The sequence below is a fragment of the Meleagris gallopavo genome, chromosome 11 (genome assembly GCF_000146605.3).
Source record: "Meleagris gallopavo isolate NT-WF06-2002-E0010 breed Aviagen turkey brand Nicholas breeding stock chromosome 11, Turkey_5.1, whole genome shotgun sequence".
Classification (NCBI taxonomy): Eukaryota; Metazoa; Chordata; class Aves; order Galliformes; family Phasianidae; genus Meleagris; species Meleagris gallopavo.
The window spans coordinates 12063039-12082529 of NC_015021.2; positions in this window are offsets into that span (position 1 = coordinate 12063039).

Sequence of the window (19491 nt, forward strand, 5' to 3'; positions counted from 1 at the left end):
CCACAGGGACCTACCTGGCAGCAGCAACAGCTGCTGCAGCACACTGACCTGCTGACATTGTTACTGGCCATACCTGACCAGGTCATTTCATTCAGATGCTCTGTCTGTGCTTTAGGCATTAATTCATTGGAGTCTTGTGGCTCTGTCTCAACAAAGGAATGGTTATCTGCTTTTTTTGTTCTTGTATTAAGTCAGCGATAGGAAAAAATTAGCTGAAGAAATCCACAGGATGAGTAGTTAAATGTCAGTGGCGTTGCCAATGTTCTTCTGGATTTATATCCCTGCAGCCCTTCCCTGATCTGGATGAGTGTTTTGGAAGAATGCAGAGTATATGTTAGGCTGCCAACAGTGAGTGATTCCAACGGGCCCACAAAACATTCTTGAGCTGGAGCAGAGAGAAATCCCCTGGCACTCACCAGTCCTAATTCAGACAAAGCTCCCTTTCACGTCACTGGGAAGACGGCCAGAGGAAAGGCTGAACACTGAAATCCACTCCGAGAGTGGTTGATGTCCCAGAGGAGCTTGTCTACCGCTGTTCATTATTTCCCTGGGCTCTGCATGAGATCCTGAATGCAGTGAAACTGCTGCAGTTCCGCTCATTGTGGAATAGCTCTTTTTTCAGCAAGTCAAAAAGGAAAAGCCAGAACAGGTAATGAGCCTAAAAGTGCCCAGCCAACGTTCACTTGGCTACAGCAGCCCGAGCTCCTTCCACAGTCCCAAGCACAATGAAACAAGCCCGTGCGTGCTGCCCTTTAGTGCCTGTAAGCAACTGGAAAGCTCCACTGTCTGCTCTGATCACCTGTTGTTCAGTTTTAAGAAAACTTAATTCATAGCTACCTAAAATATTTTTTTTTATATTAGCAAGTAAGTGATTAAACAGTTTTATTTTTTGATACATTTGATACGCAGAAGGGACTTAGAAGATTCTCACCTATAACAATTCCTGATGCTTTCACTCCTGTATCTATCAAAAATGTTTTCCAAGTAGAGAAGATAATTAAAGTTGTTACCATTTATACTAAAACAGTTAAGTTGGTGATATTTTTGGAAAGGTGCAAACTGTCACCGATCTCTCTCTGATCACTCAAAATGTATGAAAAGTGGGGACAACCAGAATGTTTGATAACTCTGTTAGAAAGGCACGTAGCTGTCTTCTCATTCAATCCATCTATAAAGGACGGCCATGGAGTGCCTGTAGGTGCAATGCTGCAGACAGTAGTAGCCCAAGGAGAAAAGTTCTTCAGTGAAATGGAAATTGTCAATTCTGAAAAAGCCCACCTAAGCTGAAATGCCACCTTTTTTTCCCCCGTGATTTCATAGTTTCCATTATTTGGTAAATCATTCACCAAACGTACTTTGTCTGTGCAGGATTTGGTGCAAAGCGGATGAAGACAGTTCAGTGAAATTGGGATTACTTCCTCTGATCAGATTTTTCTTTCAGGTCAGTAATTTATTCTGCACTGGTTGAATACCTTGTAAAGCAAAAATTGTACCAAAAAGTAATCTGGATATCTAAATGCCATCTTTTTGTATGAGAAGATCAGATAATGACACTCTCACTGGTCTCTTTCACTTCAATCCTTCCTCCTCCACCAGATATGTTACCAGATAAGGAAAGATAAGAGAGCAAGCAATATCCTATAGAGAGCTGCATGCAGGAAGCCCATCATTCTCATTTAAAGTCAGTTCTCACACTTAATAATTGCTTGCTTTTACCTCTCCTCCCGCAGAGGTCGGAACTTCCACACTTAGAGCACCATATGAACTCCTTCCTACAGAACAACAGATTTAAAAAATGAGCACCAAGTATCCAGGATGCTTATTCAGAATATATGCCATAAACATTTTGATCAAGCCCCCTACATTCAGCAGTAGACTTATCTTCCTGAGGTTAGGTCAACAGTCATTTGGTTTATTTTCATTTGGTTTATTTTCCTTCATATACACCTACTAGACAGAGGTGTCATTTATTAACAGCGTGCATACCACTCAAGCCCTCCCCTGCTTGGATGCAGGTGAATCCAAAGACTTCAGTTTGGGATTTGGAGGGGAGGTGGTATACCTTTCTCAACTATACATTTCTCAACTATTTTTTCCTAACTGTTCCCTCTTTTTAGAATATGCTAGACAGCTTCATGAAATTGCATTGCTCCCATAGTTTGTGGTAACAAGCAGATGGAACATTAGTGGACTAAAAGCTCAAAATTTAAAACTATGAAAAAGAGAGACATCTGTTCTTATTTTTTGCTCTTACAAACCATGAGCAGAATGGGAGAAATTCAGAGGATGTGAACCAGAATCATATGGTATCCATCAAAATACGTATGCTTTCTCTCTTATCTTTGTCTCTACAGTACATAAATAAATTAAATTGATCCCAGTATAGCTGCATATAAATAAATTCTGGATGACATTATTACGTCAGTTACTCTGACCTGTCATAGACTAAAAGAAAAATGCATTTTTCTTACGTCCCTTGGCTCTCCAGTAATAATACTGGTTTGTATCCAGTCTTTTTCAGCTACAGTTCTATCAGTAGGAGAGATGTTGAGTGATAGTACAACATGCAGCACTCCTCTCACAACAGGATCTTACCTTGCTATTTCAACACTATCAGTTTTGCTCCTAAGCCTACTATTTGGTCATGGACAAGTATCCCATTTTTTCCCCCCTTTTACAAGTGTTTGTGTGCCTGTCTAATCTCAAACTAAAGGAAGGGCAGAATATAAGGGCAAGTTTAAAGAAATCTAGCAGTTACACGGGTCCTATCCAACTATTATCATTCTTAATGACCACTGCAGTAAGACACAGTGAGCGAGTTGCCATTACAGTTACTGTCCCTCACAGGGGGGTGGCTTGCATTGAATTTCATCTGCAAACTGGATTGGACTCATTTACCTCTCCCGTCCTTCAGCTCACTCCATTCTGTGAAAAGCTAAAATCCAAGGAATAACAAAACATTATATAATAGTGATACTTCCTTTCCCCTCCCACCCTCGACAAAATTCGCAACAAGTTGAATATAAACTCAAATCCTTTCTTCAAATGTAACTCAATGCAATAAGTTTTGTGAGACCAGGATGGTACAAAGGATTTCTATACACCGCTGAGGCATCCTTTACCAACCTGAAATTCGCTGCTTGGTTTGCTCTGTGATACCTGTCTTTTTCCACCCACTACAATTGTTTCCTTTACCAACAGAAATACGAATTATTTTGGAGTTACCTACTGAGAAAAATCAAATTACTCCATTTATGACATTGCAGCCTGATTTGTGCTGAAAAGCCGACTACAGTAAACAAGTTTCTGACAATACTTCTATTAAATATTCTCAGTAAAACAAAAAGTATCTGAGAAGGGGTTCCAAGAGTGTCAAGGAAGAACTGCTAAGCTAAGTGAATCTGCAGTATGTACTTGGGAATGTCAGGAAAAATAGAGTCTATAACCTAACTTTGTTAAGCTACTAGGTTCTGCTTCTCCATGTCAAAGGCATCCCAAGGTGCTTTTGCCGTAACTGTACTCATCATCACAATGGCACAAGTTAATCAAGACATTCCATTGTGAGGAACTTATAAGGTTTTTGAAAAGTGTATTCAGCTGTTGATCTTTCTTGTTTATGTCCCCCACAAACTCTATCACCACTTATCAGAACATTTTTCTAGTACATATGACATCAATTTTCAGCATGGGCCTCCAAGGAATCTTTAACCATGGATCAACCTGGAGGATTAAAGGAAAAAAAAAAGTAGTAATCTTTCAATTTTCTCCTCCCTCACCTAACTCCAAAAATGACTGATTATGAATAAAATTAATTTGCTTCAGAATATTCTTTTGGGAACTCCAGTTGTAAACTGGCAGTTCCAGCTTGGATCAGAGTTGTGTTTTTATTTCTCAGTCTGCTAAATCTTAAAGCAGAGTCCAACAGACGAGTTGGTATAATCAGTCTTCCCTGGAACCGCTGTGGGGACAAGGTTTACAGAGTTTTCTTTACAGAAACCTGCACTCCTGGCAGTGCAAGACCTTTGAAATTAAAACTACACCTGAGAGGCTTCGATAAATTCCTTTCCACTAAGCAGCTTAGAGACTGCTATAAAATTCCCTAGACAAAAGAGGAGTCAGTAAGCAAAATTTTTATTCATAGAAATCTCACTTGAACAAGCGGCCTCATCCTCTAACTAATAGTCTCATAGTCTTAGTTATCACTGAGGGAGCCTTTTAAATTCAAATAGTGAAGTTGTATACCCTCTTATCCTTCAAATATTTAGCATTTCAAGACTCTAACACTCATAAACTAATTGTTTTAAATCATTCATTAGCAGAAAAATATATACCTTTGTATATATTAATTACTCTCATTGCTAAAATTAAGTATAGGTTTCAGGGTGAGAGAAGGAGTTTGCAAAGGTTTTATGTTTTTAATTACCCCAGATGGAAAATCAGAAAACTCCAAGGGACAGCTTTTTTTGATGCCCAAACATGAGACTTTTTTGGTGCCCTAAGGTCCCCCTGTGACAAAGGATGCATGCTGTCAATGCTCTGACAGTGTCTCCCTACAACACAACTACAGTAGAGAATCTAATATCTCATCCTTCACAGCCCTCCATATAAATAAGAAGAAATTATCACGTAAGACAATGCAGAAATTGAAAAGACTTAAAATATTGTGCATATTCATACCAAACACATTTCCCTTTATCTCTGCTAATCATCAGTAAAAACGAAGGCCAGTACATTGTCCTGGGCAGGATTACACCAATTACTGCCTTATCAGCATTTAGAAAGAAAGGATGAAGCCACAACCAAAGAATGTAAGTAACCAAAGAGGTGTGTATCATAAAGACAAGCAGAGCTGCAGTGAGAGGCCTACCTGCCACGTGGTGCTGAGCTCCTTTTTGAGGCCCAGTCCCACCGATTTCACTCGAAGGGAGCCCCACTGACTGAGGAAGTAGTTAATGGATCCCACTGAGCTGTAATCAGCTCTGATGAATCCCATTAAATTGAATGAATTTCACCTAGGAAAGACTGTGATAAACGTATTTCATAGAGCCATAGAATATCCCAAGTTGGAAGGGACTCAAGACGACTAACCTCTGGCTCCACACAGCAGCACTCAAACCCTATGTCAAAGTGCCTCCAGATTTTCTTAATTGCTCAAACTAAAAAGCTCCCAGATTGTCAGATAAACAGTATTTTAGTTTTGCTTTCTGTAAAAAAAAAAAAGATTTAAAGTCGTACGTGCAAAATTTGAGGTTCCATCGCTGTATGTAAGGCAATAACAGACCCTGCTCCTTTTTGAATTCGTGTAATTTAATCTTAGGTCATTGCCACAAGGCAGCCTAGTTTCTGAAGAATCTCTTATATGAGTCCCTGTATGAGTTACTGACACTCACTTTACGGGTTAAGAAAATATGGGAGGTCCTTCAAGGATGCAGCATTAAAATCTCTCCTAATCACCTCACAGCAAGTATACCCAGAATAACGACTTCCCTAACCTCAACCCCTTCCTTAACAAAAATGCCAAAGATAAAAATTCAAAACATGCTTAAGGACAGCTTCTAAAAAAAAAACCCACCACCATCAACAACAAAAAACTAACACATACTTCAGGGCAGCTTCTAAAAACATACAAGAAAGCTTTAGGCCCTCATAAGTGCATTTAACCACCCTCAGTACAAGACAGCAATCAAATCCTCTCAAAGTCGTCATATAACATAATTAAAACACGACAGCCAATGTTTATTTTGTCAGCATAGAAGATGCAGACAATTCTCTACAAACTGACATGCAGAGACATAAATTAATGTCACAAATTAAAAGCAAAAATCAAAACAAGAATATTTTGAGAATTTGAGCAACTGCTCTGAAGAAAGTAACCCTCCCCCTCCAGCCTTGTTAAGTGCTCCCAAGAAAGAAATGCATTTGTTGTTTTTTCTTTAATTAAAAACAAAGGCACCTAACAGCAGCCAGGAAGACCTCTACCCGCAAAACCTACAGGAGAAATGAGCTACACAGACCACTGACTTCCACTGAAGATACAGTGACGGCAGAGGTGCCAGTTTCCTTCTTGTACTCATGAACACAAGAAAGGGCTCACGTGAAAACTGGATATTAACCAGAAACTAGCTATCACCCAGCCAAATAGAAGTTGCTATGAAGTGATGCACGTAGCACACAACTGCACCTGCAGATGTTCATATTTGACATCAAGGAACCTTGAATAGAAAGCTACAAAGAAGCTGGCTTTACAAAGCCACTCTAAGAGCTCTAGTAATGGATACTTTTGTTCAAACAAATCTTCCTAAGATCTTGGAAATATACTTACTGAAACATTAACTTGCAGGATAAAAACAGAGGCAGTCACAGAGATTCAATTAAACAGCTTCCAACCTACTCTTAGCAGTGAGATCATTTTAGGGTTCTCAAGAATGCCCTAGTGTTACTGAACCGCAGAGAGAAGAGACGCAAAATTTTCAGCTCTACAGTTCTGTGACTACCAGTGTTCTGGAGAAAAACAAGATAGCAGATTACTGCTAGGCAAGTCACTGGTTTAAATCTTTTGATAAAAACCACATTTTGCTTGTACAAATGCATCTTAGTTCAGATGTTTGTGTCAAGAAAAAATGTCTCATTTTCAGACAATATGTAAGCTTACCAAAGAGTTATTTGAAAAACAGGTCTTAACTTGTAAAGTAGAATGGGGGAAAAAATACATCCGTGAATGACATCAAGAAAAGTATGGAATTCCATTATGACACTTCCACAGTCATTCAAACTACAGCTGCACTGATTAATATTTATGATCAGGTTATCTTTCCCCTCTAAAACAGTATATTTCATAACTCCAGAAGACAATATGCAGACACCATATGTTCCTGTGAACATCTGCAGCCCGTAGCCATCTATGTCAGAAGCACAGAATGTCACTATGAGATTGCCCAGGAGTTCCCATCTGATCTGCTGCCTCGGGGACTGGAAGAGCAATAACAATAAAGGGAACCGTGAGCATTGTTTAATGTTTTCCAATGGATCCTGCACATTAGAAACAGTAATTAATGATTTGGTTTATAATGCTTCGGGGAATTACTGTCCAACAAAATAATGTAAGTAATTTAAATTTGCAATAAAGTTTAAGTGTGCAGGCATTTCATGGCAGTATACAGCACTGATTTGCCAGAGGAAAGAAACACAGTTATTACAGCCACAGCCAGATAATCCACAGAAAAAGCCATATCAATCCCTTAAGTGATTTGATTATACTTTCTTACCGGGCAACAGTCCTCAAAGGCATACTCAAAACCAAACTCACCTCACTAAAAGACCACAGGAGTAAAAACGCAGCATAGAATTACAGAGAATTGGTTTTTTGCTTTTAAGATGTAACTGCAGTCCTCTCCTTCAAAACGTGCCTCTCAGTACTTACAATTATTTACCATCATCACTATTCTATTTTAAAAGTGCCTATATTTAAAAGCGACTTAACCCACGGCACTATAAGACATTAAAAATCAAATCCATGAAATAAGTTATATAAAAAATAGCTGTGTTTGCCCAAAATTCCTATGGCCATTTCTTTTAAGGCAAGAATCCGTCAGAGCCTCAAGTACAAATTTAAAATTAATACCTCTCTGTCCGCAGCACTAAAACTCTTAATCTTTCCCTCCTGGCAGTGCTCAGACAGATAATGTTGTATGGCATGCCCTGCAAGTCAATACATCCAAGCTTCCTCATAGCCACAGAATAAATGAATTCTGGAGGAACAGGCCTCAGACAGACTCTCTCTACCAAGTCAGAACTAATTCAAGTTTCTTCAGGTCAATGCATCTGCCAAATAATAAGCTGAAGAAAGGGTATATGCAGGTAGCAGCCCTTACTCAGGCTTGCTCTTTGACTTAACGGGTCAAATACATCCTGCTGGATTGCACTGACACCGATCAGAAACCCATGGAGACACCAGATCATGACAGAGTTTTGTTCTCTGGTAGTGGCTTCCCAAGCAGCAGCATCCTGAATATTCAGGCTTTGGAGACACAGCCCGCACCGCGCTCTGCTCCCAGGTACGGGTAATGCCTGTGTTCAGAAGAAGAGATGCTGTCCGTTCTAATCAGGAGAAAGACTCTGCTCTTTAAGGCATTACCTTTATGGAGACTGCTCATCTATTTCACACCAAAAAAAATTCATCTGTATGCAAGTAGAGCATAACTACTAGTATGTACAACAGGCATTTATGGACAGGAGATCAAGAATGATTTAACCTTTCATGGCACAATGATATTTGCTCATTAAAGAAACGTCTTGAACTAGTGTGAGGCAGCACCAAGAGAGGGGCACCTTTATCACAGCTGTGTGCCAAAGGGTCCTGAGTGGCCAAGTTCTTGTTTTAAAAAGCATACGCCGAGAGAGAGGGGGATATAAACCCCCTTGATTCTGGAGAAGGAAGCAGTCATTGCTCCACCAAACACACCTTGGAGATCCCCACTCTAGTGTAGAGACGTAGTGTTCATAGGGCTATCCTGCACAATCAGCATCTTCTTCCTGAACCTGCATTAACAAGGCAGAGTACAATCGCTTGCCATGAATGCAATGAATTGACAATCTTAAGATTTCTGCCTGACATTGCCTCACTCTGCTTAGAAAACTGATACTGTGGGAGAGGCATTCCTGGAGACTTCTCACAAACCACTGCAGAGGATCTTTTTCCTTTCTTGTGCTGATGAAAAATCATGAACATCCTTCAAAAAATTAAATAGTATGGGAGCTAATCAGGCATTACGATCATTCAGGTAGTAGCAATTCTTGTTTGTTTCACAAAAACCTATGCTTTATGAAGTACGTACATTTTTGTGCTTTATGCCTGCCGCTCATATGCACATGAATTATTGATGTGCTATAAAATGAGTATATTTTTGGGGGGACAGAAATGAACTACCTGAGGCATTTTCATATAAATGACTGCAATTTAACTTTCAAAAACATTTCATTTTTCAGCACGCTGCTCACTTCAAATTGAAGTCTACATCAGATTTGGCCAAGCATGTCACAAGAAACCTCACACTTATAAAAGATTAACCCTTGATGATCCAGCATAGAATGAATATAAAAGAAACAGTCATGCACAGCAGGCAAACAACACTCACCCTCCTGAACTTTTAACAAGTTTTTGTGTGAATATTTTCAGAAAGGTGAAGCCGATTCCTGTAACTCTTGAACAGTCTGTTTAGCACATGTGTACATCACTGCTCTTTCTTAGCACTGCTTTGAACTCAGCACTAGCAAAACTCTCCACACAGTGTCCATACATGTTGCCCAGGTCTGCTGGCTACATAAAAGCAACGATGGCTTAACTGGACTGATGTGTGCAATTCTAATTGTTCTGCTGCAGCTGGGTCTCAGCACCAAGCAGCTTATCTTGAACTGGAGGAAAGGAGTAGAATATCCTCACACTTCTCAGAGACTGCCTTAAATGATGCACTCTTCCACTCCTCATTATCTCCATCCAGGTTTAGCAACACCCTGTTTCCTAGAGTAAAAAGAAGATAATCAAATATTTCCTCAAGATTATTTTTTTTCCCAAAAAAGTCATCAACACTGTTAAACATAGTTGTATGTACTATGAAGTTGTTGGACACTAGGCAAATTAATTCCTTCAGCTGAAGGCTGGAGTCGGTATCTAGTGACGAAAATATCGCAAACTGCTCTCAAGATAGAAAACACAGTAAGAAAGAAGCCTCTCTAAATACCTATGAATTTGTCTACCCAGAAGTACTGAAAATGGTTGAAACAAACCAATTCAAAGTCTGGACCTTGCAAGTGAATGCTCTAATTCAGAACTGAGGTGAATAGAAACTAAAGTAGAACTCGGTCTACAACAGTAGAAGCCAGATTATCCGATCTTGAAGATTCTTGCTTCTTATTCTAAATAAATCCAGAGTACTAAGTGTAAACCAGCATCTGTGGAAGAGGTCAATCCAATTCAACTAATTCACTTACAGTTGATTCTAACAAGAGGCTCCTCTCATCAAGAGCGAGTTGTTAAGAGAAATCATCGCAGGAAGTGGAGCTGGACATATCTGATAAGCACTTGGAACTGGGAATCTCACTTTCTTACGCACCTATGACAAGTCACAGACTATTTATTTGGGATACAATTCACCTTAACATGGTTTGCACAGTGCGCACTATAAGATAAATTTGAGGCAACGGATTCAATCATCTATCAAGCACACTTCTCCCTCTGTGAGTCAGACATTCCACTCCTCCCAATAAACCATTCAAATAATAGCTACTCCCCTGACAACCAGCTGATACTTTCCTATCTACCTACAGATGTAAGGAGCCCAAATTACCTGAACTTAAAACCAAGGTAATAAAAGCACAGCCTTACACAGCTGCTGCTTCTTTTCACTCTTAGCTCCTGTAGAACTTCTCTTATCTACACAAGGGTTACAGCCACACAAGACAGTCAGCTCTTCAAAGCTGTCCCAAGACATGTAGGTGCCCAACTTAATGAGGAATTCAGCCTCTAAGACACAGCCTCTAAGACAACAGTAAAAGAGGAGGGGGCTATGCCTTCCGGGACATTTAATTCTCAGCCATCACTCTCAGACTGGTATAAGCTCCATTTAGGGTGTACCAATGTTTTTTATTTAGAAGAGATAATAAATTTAAGGGCTTCACTGAAAATTCCATAAAATGCAGGAGAAGGTTCTACCACACCGAGAATCCCAAAGCTCTCTCCTCCTCTTGCATGCGACACCTGACAGCAGTTTGAGCTTCATTCAGTTTTTACTTTGCACTCTTAATTCCATCCAAGTCTAGAAGTTGCCAGCACAGGGCAATGCCACCTGCTATAAATATGTACAAAAGTATGCATTAATTGACAAGCTAATGCATTAGCCCAAAATGAAGAAGAATCTCTGGACTCTCCTAAGCTGCTTTTGTTTTTCAAGTTGCTTTAAGGTTTGAAAGAAAACAGCTTCTCAAACAATTTTAGATAGAGGGTGCAGCAGTATTGCAAACACCTTGACCATGTCCTACATGTTCCCCTGCTTGATGGCCACAGCAGGCTTCCTCTCTCAGCACTCTGCTGTTCCTGAACCGGTGTCAGATGGAAGCATCCTTTCTATCCTTTCCAAGTTTTAATATACCCCTCTGGTAGAGGAAGCAAGAAAAACTACAGAGTATTTTCTTCAGGTAAGTTCCTGCCACAGAATGAGTATTCAACAGTTTCCACAACTCATCTGGTGGGAAAAAAAGACAAAGAAAACTTGCAAAGTCTGGTTGTCAGAAAATTCACTGATAGCAATTTAGTAGTTAAAAAAATAGCCATATATAATGTACACTTCAAAAAATGATTCAGTAATAATGATGACATAAAAATTTTATAGGCGGCTTTAGCTGTCAGAAGAGTTCCTACGTTATAAAATCAATGTTCAGTGCATTTTCAGCAGATAAATTAATACTGCTTCTATTTATGCAGGAAAAGCTTTGCTCAGTTTTTTTATTTTAAATAGTCCAGTTTATAGCTCTCACCGTATTTCTTTTCTACCCTTTAGCCTCCAAGACAGAAGGCTTATGTACGTATAAATCAGATTCTCCAAAACCAAAAACTAGTAATGTTTTAAAAAGGAAAACATCCATACCTACGTAACTTTCTAAAGCCTTAAAGATTCTGTTTTCTAAGAATGTTTACTTGTCAAGCTTTGAATTTAGAAGATTAAACAAAGTAAGAAAAAAACCTGAGAGTGTATGATTAGAAATAACCAAAACTATCAATCTTCACCCTTCCGATTTTTACACATTAAATCAAAGGATCATAAAACATGAACTGCTTCTGACAGCGTTCATAGGAAAATACAGCACTCTGCACCAGCATGAAGCACGTAGGTTGCTCCAAAAGTACTGCCTCATATTTGTTTCCATGGAAATTACAACAGACACAGAGAGCACAATAACACTACTGTTCATTAGAGCAAATTTTCAGCTACAAAACACTATTTTTCCACATAGTCACCACTTTTAGCTATGCATTTTTGCCAGCAACGAACAAGAGCCATGCTTGTAAAAATCCACACCATCAGAGTTGACCCACTGTTTCACAGCTGCTATGATGGCATTGTTGCTAGGAAAATATTGCCCATGCAGTCCATCTTTCATGAGCCTGAATAGACATAATTCAGAAGGCACCAAATCTGCACTGCACAGTGAGTGTGGTAGGACAGCCCAGCCAGGATTGGCAATGTGCTCCGCAATCTTCAAACTTCAACTGATAACTGGCATCATCATGTTGCAATGGATTGTCTTCTTCCCCAGCCTGACGGAAAGCCTGAGCCCTCAGCTTAGTCAGCAGCGCGGTGTAGCAGTCAGGGTTGATGGTTTGTCTGGTTCCAGGATATCCAGGAGGATCACCCCTCTCCCATCCCTGTCCTCCCCTTTTCTCCATCCACACTTCCACATCAGCCGCCATTTGTCAGACTGCCCCTCTGCTGCCATCTGTCATATAGCTACAACATGTCATGGGATACTGGTGGGAAGGCTCAACCTCTGCTGCCATCCCACCAACATCCATATCTGACATTGAGCCAACACCATAAACAGGAGGCATTACTCTTGAAGTAGCCCTCGTACAATCAATTCCTTATGAAAAAAAAAATAAACCTCAGCAAATTAGTCAGGAATATGCCAGTAAGCATCCAATTTGTATGGAGGCTAAATATCACTAGGGGAAAATAATTACATTCAGAGGCTGAAGAAATACTTTGTTTGCACACTTTCTTTTCTGCACACATTGAAAGAACCTTCTTCTTACACTATTTGACCTTCAGTCACAGCAGGGACCATTTCACGCGTGCACAGTGGTCCGTGCAATTACATTTGATTTAGTCAAGATCATGCCCACAACTGCTGTGCACACTGTCATACATGGAATATGGAAAAAAAATTAAAGAGGACAATTCACCACTGACATTTATCTGTTCAGGAAAAAGGAAAAGAGAACGAAGCAGCCTTCATGATTTCCCTATCCAGGGGCAATTTGGGACACATCAGTAGCCCCCCACCAAAGACAGTGGTCTTTTAATTCACTGCGGCTCAGTCCAGCAGAGCACAGAAGCCAAGGCTGGCTGTACTTCTGGCACAGGGCTGGTGATCACTCATGTAATCCTCAAAGGGGGATGAACCTGCAGATTTCCATTTGACAAGGAAACAAACTGTTCTGAGGAGTAATTGTTCAGTGATAGGTGTGGGAATACTTAGATTTCTGCAGGTGAGAAAAGAGACATCAGGCATTGTTAGAGGGAAATAACCTTGTATCTCACCAGCAACCCAAGAAGGTTATCATATTTCTGAGGGAGCCTTGCCTAAGAAACATGGAACTTCATTTGCTGAGGGGAGGCAAATTCAGCCAAAAGGGGTGTGCTGAAAGCAACCACAACTCCCAGGGCCACAGAGGGGCTGAAAGCCCATTTACTTTCTGCTTTGTGTGTTAAGCTGAATGGTCCTTTTTGAATGCTTCAATACTTTCAAAATCTGCTGTCTTATCAACAAAGCTTTCGCTTCTCATCTGTCAGATATTAACTCCTCAGGGGAATCTGCACTTTTGACTGCAAATCGTCTCTTCAATTCTGTTAAGGAGCCATGGGGATCCACACTGCTTTTCTACTTTTAGCAATGCCAAAAACAAGAGCTCTTGCTGCTCGCAGCATGGATTGTGAGAGGGGTTCACAATGGGACAGCGATGCACTTTATTCAGTCAAAGCAGATAACGAGGCCTCCTTACTGTAGGAAAATACAAACCCACACATAAAGACCACTCCTCTGAGCACAGAGACGAGGCCAGGGATGAGCAATCTGTGCATCAGATAGCAGGGGGCACTCAGCCAGATCCTGCTGCCAGATGGGGCATGAAGTACCAGGCTGGAGTTTTCCTTTGGGTGACGTTAACAGTGTGCACGGTGTGCTTGATCACAGGCACTAAGCTAAGCTTGATCTCATGAAGCTAATTCTCGGTTTAATTGAATGCAGCAGTAATGATCAATAAGGGAAGTTTTTATCTTAACCGCTGGATCATTAATTCATAAGGACTCCAGTCTTCTAGCAGTATAGGCTAATTAGCCTGCCTGTAGGTAATGCGTGCGAGAAAAATGGATGTTGAACAAAGCTCTTCCTCCATACCTTAAAATAAATGGCTGGATGGCTTCATTCATACTGCTGCACCAACATACTTCCAGATCTTTTTGAAGTATGTGTGACTGCAGAAGTTCCTACACAAAACTTAATCCAGAAATCTCTAAGTTTGATTCAGAATGCAAAGTCTGATAGGGCTTAGAGACTGCAAAATTAGAGAGTCATTCTAGGAGAGGGTCAGCACAGTTACAGATACTGCTATGAAATCAAAAAGCATAATGGTTGCAAAGGACTCGGTTCAACTGATTCACCTGAAAAAATAAATTCTTTCAAGAGTAACTTTATGCCAACTTTAAATTCAGTCAACACCAACGTGGTTTAATGTAAACTTTGTCAGAAGAAGCAATATTGTCTGCCATGAAAAACTGCACTGAAATACTACAGCATACACACACCTACTCTAGACAAAGTCAGTGCTATGGGGTGCAGTGGTATCACACAAGTGTAGCAATAATAGCAGAATTATAATTTTGGTAAAGCAAAATAACAGTGCTGATTACTACCTTGCCTGCACGTGGGTTACTAGGCAAAATGCATGGAGAAATCTAAGGACAGGATAAAACTAAAGCAACAACTAAACAAGCTTCCAACCGGATCCTCCAAGCTCCAGCAGTGCAACACTGATGCAGCACAGAGCTCTGTGCAGCACACAGAGCCCAAACAAATAAATGCCAGTGAGACCGCCTGCATCCACCATCCTGCACCAAAGGCACTTGGCCCTATGGTGCACCACTCACATCTGTTAGGCATGTTTTCTCTCACGGGCTCTTCACTTCCATTGTTCAGACTAAGTTTTCCAAATGCATTTAAGAAATGCTGATTCGAAGAATATTTTAAAATATAAGACTGAAGACAACTGGAAACGAAGTCACAAGCTTTCAGCAAGCACTGGATTTAGCTCATCCTTGTCAACAATAACATTTCCTATCCCCTTTTTCTCATTTATCAATTTTCATTCATAGCTGCATATTGTAAATGGGAAGATTTGCAATTGAGAAGATGAAATAAAATAACATCTTTTAAATATGCAATATCCCAGTTTATGGCTTTTTTTTTTCTTCCGGCATGTTGTCAACATAAAATAAAAAGACTCAGGAAATCCAAATGCAAAAAGAACTCACACCCACTTTATCAGTGAAGAATTTCCATGGCAATATTGCTTTGAAGCTAAATGGTTTTATTTATAGAGGAAGCAGTTTTCACAGCTCATTTGCATTTTCTCCAGATTACCATAACCATACATGATCAGTTATTAAGATCTACAGATATTATCTGTGCAGTACCAGTGATACAGTAAAATATTTAAAATATGGAATGATAAATAAATCAAGTGCTTGTGCAACTTGCCATATTCCCAACACACTGCAAGGGAATGAAGTCGTCATCAAATAGAGTACAGCTCTGTAAAATAGCACAAAAAGAACTCATGTGGTCACTCTGTATAAAAACAGGAATGTTGAGAGTGGTACAAATACTGAATACGTGGGAAGATACGGCTGTGGAAGCGCCAGAACTGCACAAGGAATGCAAGAGTGGCAGGTGTTGACAGAAGGTCACAATCCACCAGACCTACTGTCAATTTCTCAGGAACTCCCATACGATAAAAATAAAGGACGGTGAAATGCAGAATTAAGAGATGATGGTGGGAAGACACAGAGCGAGGGAAGAGTCAAAAAGGCACTCAGATAACTAAATCCTAATGATAGAAAGAAATGAAATGGTAGAAAAATAGGTCACTATCATCCTGAAGTATAAGCATGAAGAATGGGCATATTCAAAACTAACACAAAAAACGTACACACTCAGCCAGCCCTGGAAGCACACAGGACATCTCACCATGACCTTGCAGACAACATACCTTGTTCTACCTCGTCTACAGGGTCCATGGGGGCAAACAAGCTGCGGTGCCTGGATGCTGGACAGCCACCTCAGCCTCGTGCTACTTGGCACTAGTGAGAGTGCAACTAAACAAGCATATACTCTAAATTAAATTCACTTTCTTCCCATAGAGGTTTGTCACTGTACACTGTTTGCTACATGTCCCATTGGCGTAGCAAGGGCAGTTTGTTCAAACTCCCGCATTGATCACTCTCATCCACACACACACAGAATGGCCTGGGTTGGAAGGGACCTCAAGGATGATGAATCTCCAACCCCAATACCACATGCAGGGCCACCAACCTCCACATTTAATACCAGACCAGACTGCCCAGGGCCCCATCCAATCTGGCCTTGAACACTTCCAGGGATGGACGGGGCATCCACAGCTTCTCTGGGCAGCTGTTCCAGCACCTTACCGCTCTCTCTGTAAAGAACTTCCCCCTGACATCCAACCTAAATCTTCCTTCCATCAACAAAACTCAATGGTTTTACATTTCCCCTTATCCTGCCATTATCTACCCTTTCCAGGCTGAACAAGCCCAGCTCCCTCAGCCTGTTTTTGTAGGGAAGGTGCTCCGGCCCCCTGATCATCTTTGTGACTCTCCTCTGGACCCTCTCTAACAGCTCTCTTTCTTACCTCTTCATGCAAGGAAAGGCAGGAAAGAAGGAGGAACAGTCCTAACGTTACATTGATAACAAAAGCAATAAAGATGCAAAAATCTAAGAAGAAATATGTTTGCTGTGTGCATTTCTCGGCAGAACCACTGTCAGTGGTTCCAATAGAGGCTGAGAACACAGCATTTTATTTGCAGAAACCTGTAATTTAGCTCAGATATTTTAGAGCATTGCCTGCAGCTTTGAAGGGAAGTTTGTCGCTAGTAGTCTTAATAAATATTCAAGCACAGTTAATCTCTCAAGGCAGCACTATAACGAATAGGTTTTTTTTTTCCAAAAAACACTACACCCAAATACTGGAGTATGCTCATGAGCAGAACACTGCTCAAAGGGCTGAGTTCTCACTGCAGATTGGGCCACACGAGACATGCTGGTAGGACAGAGCAATCATGCTGTGATTCTGTACAACACTGCAGCTAGCTCCAAGCCAACCAGATGCTTCAGAAAGCAGCCTGGTCTCAGCCAGAGATGCTCCTGAAAGCAGAACAGCTGCTGGCTCAGCAAGCAGCACAGACCCCTTCTTCAAGCAACCAGGCAAAGAAAAATATCATAAGATAGCTTTGTTTGGACCAATATATTTTTCCATGTTCTCTTCACAGTGGGATCCAAGGTGGAGCTTATATTTTATCTCTTGAAAGGAAATATAAGCGACTGTTCTACCATCAGTTGCAGCATTGCCCACTGACAGTGACAAGATCCCCCCGTGCCTTCTCCTTGGCAGGAGGAGCACCCCCAGCTCTCTTCTCATAGGAGAGATGCTCCAGTCCTCCCAGCAGCTTGGCTGCCATTCCTGCGCTCTCTCAACTTGTCCAGGTCTCTCTTGGACTGGGGAACCCAACTTGGACACTCACCAGGGGTGAGCAGAGGGGAACAGAATGATGATCTCAAGCTGCTGGTGACACTTTTCCTACTGCACTTCTCCAGGGAAGAGCCAGAGGGAACTGAGACAGAAAAGTTGTGGAGCGTCTCAGATTTCTCTACCACCATTGCTTTCATTTTCCCTTGCCTGCTTCTGAGCAGGCAGCTCAGAAGCAGGGTCTGGTGTGGTGATGTGCTTGGTCTCCATAACCTGCCAGTTTGTATCTAGCCCAGCTCAGCCATTCAGCATCCTCAGTGCCCTGCAGTGATTGGAACCAGTTGCACCAGTCATGCTCCCACTACATCAAGACAGGCTGCAGACCTGCTGCCAGGGGGGTCTGCAGCCCGGAGGGGCTGCACTTAGCACGCTGGGGAAAGATGCTCCAGGAGCATTGGGAAAATGCTCTTTCCCAACACTGTCTGGAGACAGTGGGTCAAGGTGTGCCTCGGGGAGCATGGTACGAGGCTCAGGATGGCACCAATAGGCCAATGTGGGCACACAGAGGGGGCTTGTCTCCTCCTCGGGGCCACACCTGCACCTCCTGGCTCACGTCCATAGCTCCCCTGGCACAGAGGGGCTTGGATGGCTCATTGAAGGCTGCCTCTTGCAGAGCAACCAGCAGACTCCAGTCCTCAGCACTTCTCGTGCGATGTTGCCAGTGGGAGACCCCTCGAGTGCCACTGGCAGGACCACTGACATTTGCAGCTCTACAAGCTAGATTGCTAACGCCTCAGAATCCACTCACAGCATCTTGGTGTCTTGTGTGCTGCTGGCAAATTCCTAGTGTCTCGTGATCCCAGAGGAGGACTTTGAGGACTCAAGAGTCATCAGCAAGAATGGTGACACAGGCTGGAATCTGGTTGTGAGGTCATGAGGTGACAGTGACATCAGAAAGCACACAGCCCTCTGGCTGCGAGTGTTCAACCAGCTCCCCATCCACTGAATAGATCCCCCTTCAAATCAGTATATTTCTAACTTAGACATAAGAATGTGATGTGGGACTTCAACAAAGGCCTTGCACAGGCTCACGTTTATATGATCTGTTGCCCTTCCTTTTGTCCACAGATGCCATCCTGCCATTGTAGAAAGCCACCGGCTTGGTCAGGCACAGTCTGCCCCTGGTGAAGCTGTTCTGGCTGTTTCAGATCACCTGCTTGTCTCACAAGTGTCTTGACATAATTTCCAGAAGGATCTTAGTAAGGTCTTCCCAGGCGCAGACACGAGGCTCACCAGCCTGCAATTTCCCAGATCTTCCTTTCTCCATTTCTTAAAAATAGGAGTAATATCCCCCTTTTTCCAGTCCCTGGGGCTTCACCTGACAGTCTTCTCTGAGTGATTGGGCAGGCAGACTCCAATAATGTGGATTTCTTATTACTTGCTGCAGGCACCCAGAGAGCATGCACTGGAGTCATCCATGTGCAAAGTTACCATTTTGCCCCAGTTAGCCAGTTGCTCAGATGGCTGATAACTCTTTAAACAAAGCAGAAAACCAAGAAAAACTCTTGGGCAACCTATGATTCAAATAGAAGATCAACCTCTTGCCTACCACCTGTGCAGAATACAACTTATGACAGCTCTACGTGAAGTGCTTCTTCTTTTAGAAAGACTCTAAGCCTCTTCAAGCTTTTGTTAATGCAGTTTAAAAGCCCCATTGCCATTTATTTGCCACAAAGAACAGGCAGGAAGAGAGTGGCAATACTAATGTTCCTGTGGCTAACACAGCAACAAAGCAGCCCAATGGTGGGCTGGCCACTTCTCAATTAACCCTTATCAAGTTAAAAGACACAAACCCCATTTCCTGTCCCCCCAGCACTTTTTCTTTCAGTCCGTGGCTGTTTCACCCTTAAATCGTTGATGGAGGAAAGGCTGCTGCCATTGACTTAGTAAGATCAGTG